Genomic DNA, 12489 nt, shown 5'->3' on the forward strand with positions numbered 1-12489 from the left:
AAAAATATAACGGAATACATTTTGGCAAAGATTTATGATGAAATATTATTTATTTGCAAAATGTTATAAAAAAAACACTTTTGTTCAAAATTTTTGGACTTTTTCATTTACATAGCAAAAAAAATAAAAATCCCAGCAGTGAATAAATACCACCAAAATAAAGCTTTATCTGTCTCAAAAAAATGGTAAAAAATTAATTTGGGTACAGTGTTGCATGACTGCGCAATTGTCATTCAAAGTGTGATAGCGCTGAAAGCTGAAAATTGCCCTGGTCAGGAAGGGGGGGAAAGTGTCCGGTCTGGAAGTGGTTAAGCCATTGTGTGATAGAATAAAATCACACTTTATTTTTTATTTCAACGGCTTTTTCATTCATAATCGCCTCATGACACTAACACTCCCATTTTTTAAAACTGATTTTTATGACAAACTAATAAATAATCGGTTGTGTCGCGCTCCACCTACTAAAAATAATCGCCTCATGACACTAAAAGAAGTATTATATGTGTCTAAAATCCAACACTCCCATTTTTTAAAACTGATTTTTATGAGATATAATGAATCCCTTTGGGGCTCATCCAAGGTGGTGTAAGATGATAGCATTTTGTCTCAACGTCATATGTTGTTGAAGTTGTCTATACATAGCTGGAGGTAATCAGACAGCATCTGTGGTGGCTTGCAAGTGTGAATATTCATTGAGCAGGAGCTTGGCTGTAGGTGCGTGCGGTCAGTATATGTCCGCGTCACGCCATGATGCCATGTCATCTGGCATGACAGGAAGGATATATATATATAGGGATCTAAGCCCGGTAGCCATTTTGTCTACAGTTTTGTGCCGACTTGCACTTGTTAATCACTGTGAGCTGCTAACCTGGGTAAGTTTATGGAGACTTGTTCAATGGTCAGGTTGTTGCTGTACATGGCCTCAAACGTTTTCACTTGTATGTGACATATTGATTATTTCATCGCTTCTCGGCCTTTTGGCTAAGATCAAGTGTAGTATCTGTTCTTATCAGTGTCCAGTGGGGGTGCTCCCGACCATTCTAGCTTTGCGGGGATGGCTGTTGTATAGTACCCTCACTGGTATGATGGGGGTCCGGAAGGCTAGTACCGGAGGGACAGAAACCAGGGAGCGCCATGATACGTTCTGGGGCCTTGGGAGTAATTCCTCTGGGAAGACTGGAAAGACCCAGTACCTCCTGATTTGGACGGATCTACCTTGGTCTGGCCAGGGGCTGGGGACGCAAAAAGTCCGCAAACTCAGTGCCCCCTGGGGAAGACTCTCTCAGGGGTGTCACTAGTAACACTTGGGTGTGGGACCCCACGGTGTGAAGATGACACATGGCCACTGTTTTTCACCTCTTTTTGCACAGCGCCCTAAGGACCAGGTCTTTTGGCTAAGTCCAGGGCAATTTTTGCTACGGGCCTCAGGGCCTGGTCTGTGCACATTTCGGCACGGTACCACTTTTTTCTTTTTTCTTTACTTTATTCTATTTATTTATTATGCACTCCCACGTTTGTCACTTTTTACTTTACTTATGTGTGTGTTTTCCGCGGATGGAGGGTGTGGGTCCTCGGGCCTACCCTGAAGTCTAGGGGGAGGATGTGTGGCCTTTTGGTTCCTTCCTCCCCTGATCCCTAGGGGGCTTTCTCTTCGGGAGAGCCCCCTTGCCTAGTACTGGATGTCCGGCTTCGGCTGGACATAAGGAACGGTGGTCCACCAGGCCTTTTGGCCAGGAGGACCAAATGGGAACCTTGTCCCTGTCAGGAGCTTCGCGCCCCGGGGGATCAGGGTAACGGTCCAACCCTTCCGGGGGTAGGACAAACACACCCCTAAGTGCACTTTTTCGTGTGGTGTTCGCACTTGCACATTTTTTGTGATCACTTACGGGTTTTTCGTTGTAGTTTGCATGTTTGCGGACTTAAAAAAAAAAAATAAAAAAAAAAAATTGATTGTTATTTCATCATTTCTTTTAGGTATATAGCCATGTAGAGATTATTTTGAATATCAACTTTGGTGGTGCTTTATAATCTCCATGTAAGGTGTCTATTGAGACATGTTGATAATTACATTCTGTATCTTCTGATTTGTGGCCCATTGGAATTAAAATAAACTCTTTTGAATTTTAGTTATAGGGCCCTGATTACTCCTCCTGTGGTCAATCACGTATCACCCTGACACCCTGGGGGGCTGTCAGCATCTCAAAACAATAGTGACTCGGTTTCTAGCTATTTTTGCTTTGATTGGTAAGATTCCCTTCATCAAACTTTTTGGATTACAATATACTGTTTGTAGATTTTGCAAATATTTTTTGTATATTATATGTTGCTAGTAATTTGTATTTCCTTGCGCATCATGGCAGCATACAATAGGTTGTGGCTCCGCCCTCACAACCTGATAGGACTGGTTAACTATAAATTAAAGACAGACCCATCTCACAGCATTCTCCTTTTTTCCTCGCTTGATCAGGACTGGAGTCATGAGGTATCCTTTACCATTTGTCGACCCAGACAGGTTCAGCCTCTCATGGGTAGAAGTTCTTCCTGTACAGCCTCTAAATGAGCTATATGGTTGGAGCCCCATTCTGATGGTCTGGGGGACATGGTTCAACCTCTCCTGGGTGGAAGTCCTTCCTTTACAGCCTCTAAATGAGCTATATCGTTGGAGCCCCATTCTGGTGGTCTGGGGGACATGGTTCAACCTCTCCTGGGTGGAAGTCCTTACTTTACAGCCTCTAAATGAGCTATATCGTTGGAGCCCCATTCTGGTGGTCTGGGGGACATGGTTCAGCCTCTCATGGGTAGAAGTTCTTCCTGTACAGCCTCTAAATGAGCTATATGGTTGGAGCCCCATTCTGTTGGTCTGGGGGACATGGTTCAACCTCTCCTGGGTGGAAGTCCTTACTTTACAGCCTCTAAATGAGCTATATAGTTGGAGCCCCATTCTGGTGGTGCAGGCCTGTCAAAGAAAGCTTTAAAAAAGCTTTGGCACAAGTGGAAGCATTTTCCCTTTGCTTTCCATTTGCTTTTCCCTTCTCTTCTCTGTCAGTACTTTCCTGCACCTACTTTTCTGCACCTGTCTGTGTTGTGGGCATTTGCCATTTCCAAGATGGCTGCACCAGTACAAGTACACTCTGAGCATGGATGGTGGAAGAGATGCAGCCACTGTGGCCGGTTTCCTGGCTTGCCGTTTTCCACAATGGCAGTGGGAGCCACAGACTGCGATCCGAGCATACTCAGGAGCTGATATAATCAATAACGGCCAAGGGTGACCGTTTGAAATGGTTTGAACATGGTGGTGTTCTCTACTCATACATGCTGGATGTTTATTTGGTCACTGTTTGCAGGTGCTGTATGTTTTATACTTTGGCATTCACCTGGGCTTTTCCTATCTTCTTTTTGACAGTTTGCATGTATGCGCATTAGATGCGGTTTGAGCCGCATCCAATCTGCATGACATATGAAAAAACATTGCTTCCTATGGTGCCTGTTCACATATGTCCAGTGCATTGGTGGTGTGGATTGAAAAAGAGTTGTGTACGATTTCTGAGCAGTGCCTTCAGTTTCAGGTGCGGAGCACGGGTTATTGTCTATAGGAACTGTTCCTAAACTGCATATGTGTGAACAGCATAAAATCCTGACCTAATCCCATCCTGAACCTGATGTAAACCTGGCATGACTCACTGAATGACTACTGTGTCAATTAGCTGTGAGACCCGAGCTTCAAACTGCACCGCACATGTGTGATTTTTCTATGGGGAACACTGCCTAGTCAGACCACCCATTGTTTGTAAGGTAAAGGGATTAGGTAAGTAGTGAAGATATTGAGAAAAAGAGAACCAATACTGTCATAATGACTACAGCCCTGTATGGACCTCAAGATGGAGAGAGCCCTCTAAAGGTCAAGACAAGTCACCATCTAAGAGCAGACATCCAGGCAATGTTGATCAAGGTCATCATCTCAGCTCTCATTCTCATTGCTCCCTGTTTCCTAACATCACAGGTTACCAGTCCTAATAGTTGCTGCGTTTATGGTGGAAAGCCACTGCCTGACAAGCTAGTATGTCAAGTTTGCCTGGAGCAAGCAGCATTCAGCCCTGCAAGGTCCTCAAGATGGAGGTAGCCCTATAAAAGCCAGAACATGCGTCATTTAGATGCAGGCATCCAGGAAATATTTGTCAAAATCATCATCTCGCCTCTCATTATCGCTCCACGTCTACAAACACCAAAGGTTACCAGCCCTAATGGTTGCTGCATTTGTGGTGGAAAGCAATTGCCTGACAAACTAGTATGGTAACTCCACCTAGGGTGAAGTGGAGGAAATGCTACAAGGTTAGAAAGTACTTCCAAAATATCAAGAGAGATTCATTCTCATTTTCCATCATTGAAGGACTGGAGGAGTTAACCCAGGAAGAATAGCAGGACCAGAGGAAAAACACCTTTAAAAGCAACTGGTTGTAAAAATTGTATCCCCTGAAAGAGCCCAAGGTCAATCTGCTGTTGTCGCCTCCAATGGTGGATGCATCAATAATGCGGCTGGCAAGACATGTCACCTTGCGAATATGTTCAAGGACTCTCTAGTCTGAAAATGAGATCTAGATTTGATGTGCTCTTATATACCGTAGCATCTGCAAGTGCCTGCAGACCAGAAAAAACATTTGCATTGGTAGACAGGACAATATCAAGTTGAACAGTTAATATTAAAGAAGTCCTTGAGAGACAAGGTGGTAACTGTTTTTTAAGAGCTGAAGTTGGCAGGAGAATCTGTGGCAGAGACGTCAGTAAATATCGTTTGATGTTCTTCAAGAGTGATGTTGCCTGTGGTCACGGCATAAAGGGCCTTATGGCTGAAACCATGGTAGGTGGATCCTGCCTTAAAATCAAACTGCTGCAAGATACCAGACAATGGCCCCAATCTATTTGGGAGCAGAATTGATACAGACATCTCAAAGCCAGGTCAGGGCGGATATCATCTGACAAAAAATCAGAAGAATCAGAAAGGTTCAGCATACGGAGATGAGGAGGCAAGATCCTATGAAATGGGAAAAGGTTACAAAGGGAACCGGAGATACTGTATATCCAATCTTCAATGTTGAAGCCTTAAAAATCCAAGGCACCTGTCTTGGGAGAACAGCAGAAGTCCTTTTAAGGGTGCGCTCATCCAGGGGGTGCTTGTTTGAGCCAGATCAAGATTTGCAAAGACACCTGGATGGAAGAATTTTCAAGATGAATGGGCCATATTGGCCATATCAATGTGACAATGGTGGAAGTTTAAGGGATGTCCACCTTCCAATCACTTCTAGCCAGCCAGGCTACTGGATTTGAAGGAAAAGCAAAAATTCTGGTCCAGTTTGTATCCAAAAGAATTAAAAAATGAGCAATCATGAAGGTTCCAAATGCCCAGAGGAGATGAAGAATTCATTTCACTTCGGTTCCTAGTTGAAAAAAAAAAACCCTCAAAATCAGGAGATCTTTGCCATGCTAAACTTGAAAAAACTCAACAAACTTGGAAAGTTGGCTTGGAATCTCCAATCAATTCTATTATTGATAAATCTTGGAGATTGGATGCTCTCTGTAGGTTTTTCAGAGGTCTACTTACTTGTCCTTATCCATCCTGCCTTTCAGTTCTACTACTGGTTTTGGTGCTTTCCCATTGGTCTGTCCACCTCCCCCAGGACATTCACAAAGGTCTTACTGTCTGCAATTGCGAGGGGGATGAGAATACACCACGGCTTGGATGGCATCCTTTTTCTAGCCAGAAATCGGGAGATGCTTATGCAGCATCTGGATGCTCTGCTACATAATCTATACATTTTGACAGCTAATTAATTGGAAGTAGAGTTTCCTCTGCCCAGCCCAAAGAATGAGCTTCTTGGGAACATTTTGGATACACAGAAAAATGCAATAGAACTTCTACGAGGGAAGATCCGTCCTCTGATTAGAGAAAATCAAAGGTGGTTTGGGAGTGAAGTCTCTTCCAGTAGAACAGTGCCTGAGTATCCTTTGTTCTGCCTAACTGACCAGTTGTTGCTTTCAAATGGAACATTATCACGTCAGACCCCAGCCAGAAAAGTTGGGGAACACATTTCCAAGGGCAGGCTACTCAAGCTCATGGGATGTTCAGCTTACGAAGCATAGTATAAAATGCTTTCAAACTGAGAACAGTGTTCAAAGCCCTTCTGGCATTCACTCTTTATTGGAGTTGTACTGTACCTTGACAGGGTAGAATTCTTAGGCTGCCAGTGGAACTTCCAGTTTTGATCATTTAAATTATACCATTTTTGCTGAGGAGGCTCTGGTATCTGTCTCTCCTACAGTTGAGCATTGAGTCGCCACTGTCTCTGCCTGTAATGATGGATTTGCTCTCTCTTGGCCAGTTTTGCCATCCAACCTCAAGAGACTACATTTGATAGCATGGAAGTTGAGAGGCTGAGGTTACCAAATCAAGGGTGCTCATTGGAGGTAGTGGCTACCTTGTGTCAAGCCAGAGAGGTCTCCATGAACAAGCCTTTATGGGTAAAATATGCAGATATCACAGATCAAAAGCCTGGAGTCCTTTATTACCATGAGGAGCCAAGGTTCCACAGTTCTTACAACTGGGGCTGGACAAAGGCCTAGGTTCAACTGCATTTAGCATTCAAAGTTCAGCCTTGTCCACACCTTCAAGGGTTTAAGGAACCCTTAACCCTTTAGTGGTGCAATATTTGCATGAAGGTAAAGACCTGCCAGGTAACCTTTATTCCCTAAGTGGGATTTGCTTATGGTCCGCGAAGCTCTATTAAGGCCTCATTTCTATCCTACAGAATTGTCTCTGCAATCTAACCCTGAAGACCATATTTCTGGTTGCTATAACCTCTGTGAAAGGGTGTCAGGCTCAGCTAACATTCTACCCTGACAGAATAATCCTAAAATCCCTTGCCCGCTTTTATCCATAAGGTGTCTTTCTCCTTCCACTTTAACCATGAGCTAAATTTACCATCTTTCTTTGGTGAAGCAGAAGAACCACATCCCCTGGATGTTAGGCTAACTCTGATAGTTTGCTTGGCAGCTACTTTTGCATTCAGGAAATCTGTGCCTGGTCCTTAAGGCAGGGTCAGTCAGCGTCAACATGTACAGTCGCCTTCTAGATTAAGACAATTAAAAGAGCCTACTATTCACACGACCTTTCTATTCCGTAAGAGTTAAGAGCACATTCTGCCGGGGCAGTGCCAGTTCCATGGACAGCACAATGCTGAGTATCTCCTGAGGCAAGTCAGCAATATGGTCCTCCCAGAACACCTTCATTGCGCTTTATTAGGTGAATCCAGCTCAGCTTACGACAGTAAAATTTGGAAAATGTGTTGTGCAGGAGCATACTTGCGCTACTGACCATTACAAATTTTTTTCATGTGCCCTCCCGTATGGTGAGTTAGTTCCCATTGTATGCTGCCATGATGCTCCAGGAAGATGGAAAATTGTATACTTACTGTGCCTGGAGTCACTTTGGGGGGGGGGGGGGGGGGCGGCATGGAACACAGCTGTCTCAGCTCCCCATATCCCTCTTATGTGTAAGTCACCCTGTGTCTCTTAGGTGTCCGTGGATCTGTGTTCAGACAGGGAAGCGGGAGTCTAACGGAAATACCCTAGTGCAGTCAGGGTCCGGTTCCGTTACACTTAGCTTTCCGTAATTTTACTTTCCTGATGCATCTTCATGGCAGCATACATATTCCCACCCAAATGGTTAGTTACACCGAATGCTGCGAGCCGGTTGTGTCTTCAATTTATAGTTAATCAGTCCTATCAGGCTGCGGGATGGGGCCACAACCCATTGTATGCTGCCATGAAGATGCACCAGGAAAGGAAAATTATGGAAAGGTAAGTATACAATTTTCTGTTATTTCTATATGTGTATTTATTGTATTGTCAGTTTAGGTGTGGTATTATTTATATCCTGAAGAAGCCTAATAATCTCAGCTTCCTGCACTAACATTTTAGTTTTCCTTTCAATATTACTCAGTTAGCTAAATATTAGATAATAAGGTTCCAGCACAATTTCCTGTTATATTTTTTTAAGTATGGGGCTTAGAGAATGAAATTGTTGCAAGTTTTTATATCACACAGTATTTGCGCAATGGTTTTTCAAACGCTATTTTTATACAAATACGCTTTGATTTTAATAAACAGACAAACATGAAATACCCAATTGCTTGGTAAAATATAAAAGATAATATTACACAAAGTAAATAGATACCCAACGTGTCATGCTTTACAATTGAAGAATGGTGACAAACGACGGTACTTAAAAATCTCCATAGGTGACGCTTTAAAAGCCTTTACGGGTTACCAGTTTGGAGTTACACAGGAGGTCTGATGCTAGAATTATTGCTCTCACTCTATGTTTACATATGCTAGTGGGACCGACTTTGTACTTTGTAGAACCATCTTTTGCTGCAATTCCAGCTGTGAGGCTTTTTGGGGATGTCTCTACCAGAGAGGGATATTTCTGCCCATTCTACTTTGCAGAATCTCTCAAGCTCTCAAGTAGAGATGAGCGAATTTTTCAAAAATTCGATTCGCCGAATTTTCCGAAAAAATTTGATTCGATTCGAATTTATTCGCTGCGAATTTTACTTATAAAAAGGGTTTCTAGGCTTCAGAGAGCCTTTATATTAGTGCAGAACACTGTACCTTTAATTTAAATGCCCTTGGAGTCTGCTGGGGAAGAGAAATAATACTGTCAGTCAGTATGACATGCAGATGAGTGCCGTCGATCTTAGAATCACCGCACACTTCACTCATTTGGGCAGTCACGGGGCCAAAGAAGAAGAAGGAGAAGAAGAAGAAGAATGAAAAGAAGAAGAAGAATGAAAAGAAGAAGAAGAAGAAGAAGAATGAAAAGAAGAAGAATGAAAATAAGAATGAAAAGAATGAAAAGAAGAATGAAAAGAATGAAAAGAAGAATGAAAAGAAGAATGAAAAGAAGAATGAAAAGAAGAATGAAAAGAAGAATGAAAATAAGAAGAAGAATGAAAAGAAGAATGAAAATAATGAAAAGAAGAATGAAAATAATAAGAAGAATGAAAATAATAAGAAGAATGAAAAGAAGAATGAAAATAATAAGAAGAATGAAAAGAAGAATGAAAAGAAAAATGAAAATAAGAAGAATGAAAAGAATGAAAAGAAGAATGAAAATAAGAATAATTCCAGTAAAGCAAAAAGTGTTTCTGCAGAGTTCCTCTATTTCTGACAGTTCTCTGACAGTTCTTTCACATTTACAGCGATTGAAACATTGTATCTATTTGTTTCCTAATAAAAACATCTGTATCCTAAATGGAAACAAATACATACAATGTTTCAACCGCTGGAAATGTGAAAGAACTGTCAGACAGCTGTCAGAAATAGCGGAGCTCTCTGCAGGGACATTTTTGCCGGCTATAGAAGGGATGAAAACGGCCGATCAGGAAAAATTCGATTCGACCATCCGAAGTTGGCAAAAATTCGGATTTGTTGCGAATCAAATTTTTCCTGAAATTCGAAACGAATTCCACTTCGCCTGATTCGATTCGCTCATCTCTACTCTCAAGCATTGGATGGAGAGCATCTGTGAACAGCAATTTTCAAGTCTTGCCACAGATTCTCAATTGGATTTAGGTCTGGACTTTGGGCCATTCCAACACATGAAGATGCTTTGATCTACACCATTCCATTGTAGCTCTGGCTGGATGTTTCGGGTTGTTGTCCTGCTGGAAGGGGAACCTCCGCCCCAGTCTCAAGTCTTTTGCAGACTCTAACAGGTTTTCCTATAAGATTGCCCTGTATTTGGCTCCATCCGTCTTCCCATCAACTCTGACAAGCTTCCATGTCCCTGCTGAAAAAAAGCATCCCCACCACATGATACTGCCACCACCATGTTTCACGGTGGGGATGGTGTGTTCAGGGTGATGTGCAGCGTTAGTTTTCCGCCACACATAGTGTTTTGCTTTTAGGCCAAAACGTTTCATTTTGGTCTCCTCTGACCAGAGCCCCTTCTTCCACATGTTTGCTGTGTCCCAAACATGGCTTCTCGTAAACTGAAAACGGGACTTCTTATGGCTTTCTTTCAACAATGGCTTTCTTCTTGCCACTCTTCCATAAAGGCCATATTTATGGAGTGTACGACTAATAGTTGTCCTGTGGACAGATTCTCCGACCTGAGCTGTGGATCTCTGTAGCTCCTCCAGAGTTATCATGGGCCTCTTGGCTGCTTCTCTGATGAATGCTATCCTTGCCTAGCCGGTCAGTTTAGGTGGACGGCCATGTCTTGGTAGGTTTGCAGTTGTGCCATACTCTTTCCATTTTCGGATGATGGATTGAACAGTGCCCCCTGAGATGTTCAAAGCTTGGGATATTTATTTATAACCTAACCCTGCTTTAAGCATCTTCACAACTTTATCCCTGACCTGTCTGGTGTGTTTCTTGCCCTTTATGATGCTGTTTGTTCACTAATGTTCTCTAACAAACCTCTGAGGGCTTCACAGAACAGCTGGATTTATACTGAGATCACATGACACACAGGGGGACTCTATTTACTAATTTAGGTGACTTCTGAAGGATATATATCTGAAAATCGATCAATCCTGATATATTGATGGGCGATCTCATTTCATGACGTTCAAAAAATGTCATGACAGTACAAACATCCCCCAAAAATGACCCCTTTTTGGAAAGTAGACGGTCCAAGGTATTTAGTAAGTGGCATGGCGAGTTTTTTGAAGCTGTAAATTTTTGTCACTTTTCTTTTGGAATATAAAGAAATTCAATACATTTGTTTCACAATTTGTTTACATCCTGTCACCAGTGCAGTACAGCGTCATCCTATGACTGGTGATCAGGGACACTGGTGACAGTATATAAAAAATTAAAGAAATATTTTTTTTCCAATTTTTAAAAAATGTTTTTTTTTTTTCTACATTTTAATGTATTTGCAAATCCACACATATGTGCGATTATTGTTATACAGGATTTATATAGCGCCAACAGTTTACGCCGCACTTTACAATGCTTATACATTCTATTGGCCAGAATATTCATTTATTCTGAGTAGGAGGTCTTTAACCCTTAAAAAATGGGAAAGTGGTGTCAGCAAAGGCAATCAAATGTGAAAGAGAAGATGAGAAATGGATTCTTCATAGATGTGATATTTATTGTTCACAGAATAGTAATAAACACCGTCAACGCGTTTTGTGGCACCGCACATTGACAGTGTTTTATACAGGAATATTCTGTGAGCAACAATCCACTTCTCAGATTCTCCTACACAACCAGGTGCCTCTGCAGACACCACTTTCCCATATTAGAGGACTCAGAGACCTCACACTGTGAACACAGAGGAATCCTGAGACCGCAGAGTGTAGGATCGTCTAGATCTCCATACCGATCATCGACTGCAACCTTACTCTGCACAGGGACAGCCGTATTCCCTTCAGGCTTTCTCTCCAGGCTGTCGGATCCCCCATTAGGGAGCTCAGCAACCCCACAGATGTCAGAGGGTCACCTCTGCATTTTACCTTCTCCTATATTTTATCCAGTTACATGTTGAACCCCTACACCAGAAGGAACTCTCCCGCGGCTGTCTCTTTTTTTTCTTTTTTTTTCGCGTTTTTAATTCATTCTGGCCATTAGAATGCATTAACGAGCAAATGTGGGAATGCACCTAAATGTACCTAGCGTTATGTGTGTTTGTGTGCATTCCATGTGTTTTCTGCCCAAAAGCTCCTCTCCTGAACGTTCCTCATTCTCTGCCTGTAAACGTTCTCTGCCTGTAAACGTTCCCTGCCTGTAAACGCTCCTCTTCTAATATGCCTGTAAACAACTATGTATGCAAAGACACATATGGTGCTGTGAAAAAGTATTTGCCCCCTTCCTGATTTTTCTTTTTAGCATATTTGTTACACTTAAATGATTCAGATCATCAAACACATTTTAATATGACACAAAGATAACCCGAGTAAATACAGAAATGCACATTTTTCAATGATGATTTAATTTATTAAAGGAAAAAAAAAGCTGTCTAAAACTGCCTGGCCCTATTTGAAAAAGTACACCCCCCCTTTGCTAAATCATGAATGAACTGTGATTAGCCACATTATTTGGAAAGTTGAGTTAAATATCACTGGCCACACTCAGGCCTGATTACTGCCAGAGCTGTTGAATCAAGAAATCACTTATATATAAGATGTCTGACATAGTGAAGCAAGATCTCAAAAAGCAACACATCATGCCGCGATCTAAAGAAATAAAAAAAACAGATGAGATACAAACTAAATGACATGTATCCATCTGGGAAGGGTTACAAGGCCATTTCTAAGATTTTGGGACTCCAGCGAACCATGGAGACATCCATTATCCACAAAATTGGAACAGTGGTGCTGGCCTACCAAAATTCCTTCATGAGCACAACTACTTATCCAGCAGGTCAAAAAAGAACTCAGAACATCATCTAAATAATTGCAGGTCTCACTTGCCTCAGGGGAG

The 12489-nt window shown here is 42.1% G+C and overlaps 1 pseudogene; it reads left to right on the forward strand.

Moving 5' to 3' along the window:
- The first annotated feature begins 961 nt into the window (after positions 1-961).
- On the forward strand, positions 962-1077 carry LOC149437832 (U2 spliceosomal RNA; annotated as a pseudogene).
- Positions 1078-12489: the final 11412 nt, after the last annotated feature.

The sequence above is a fragment of the Staurois parvus genome, unplaced genomic scaffold (genome assembly GCF_062004578.1).
Source record: "Staurois parvus isolate SC_StPar_1 unplaced genomic scaffold, SC_StPar_1.0 ptg001252l, whole genome shotgun sequence".
NCBI classification, from domain to species: domain Eukaryota; kingdom Metazoa; phylum Chordata; class Amphibia; order Anura; family Ranidae; genus Staurois; species Staurois parvus.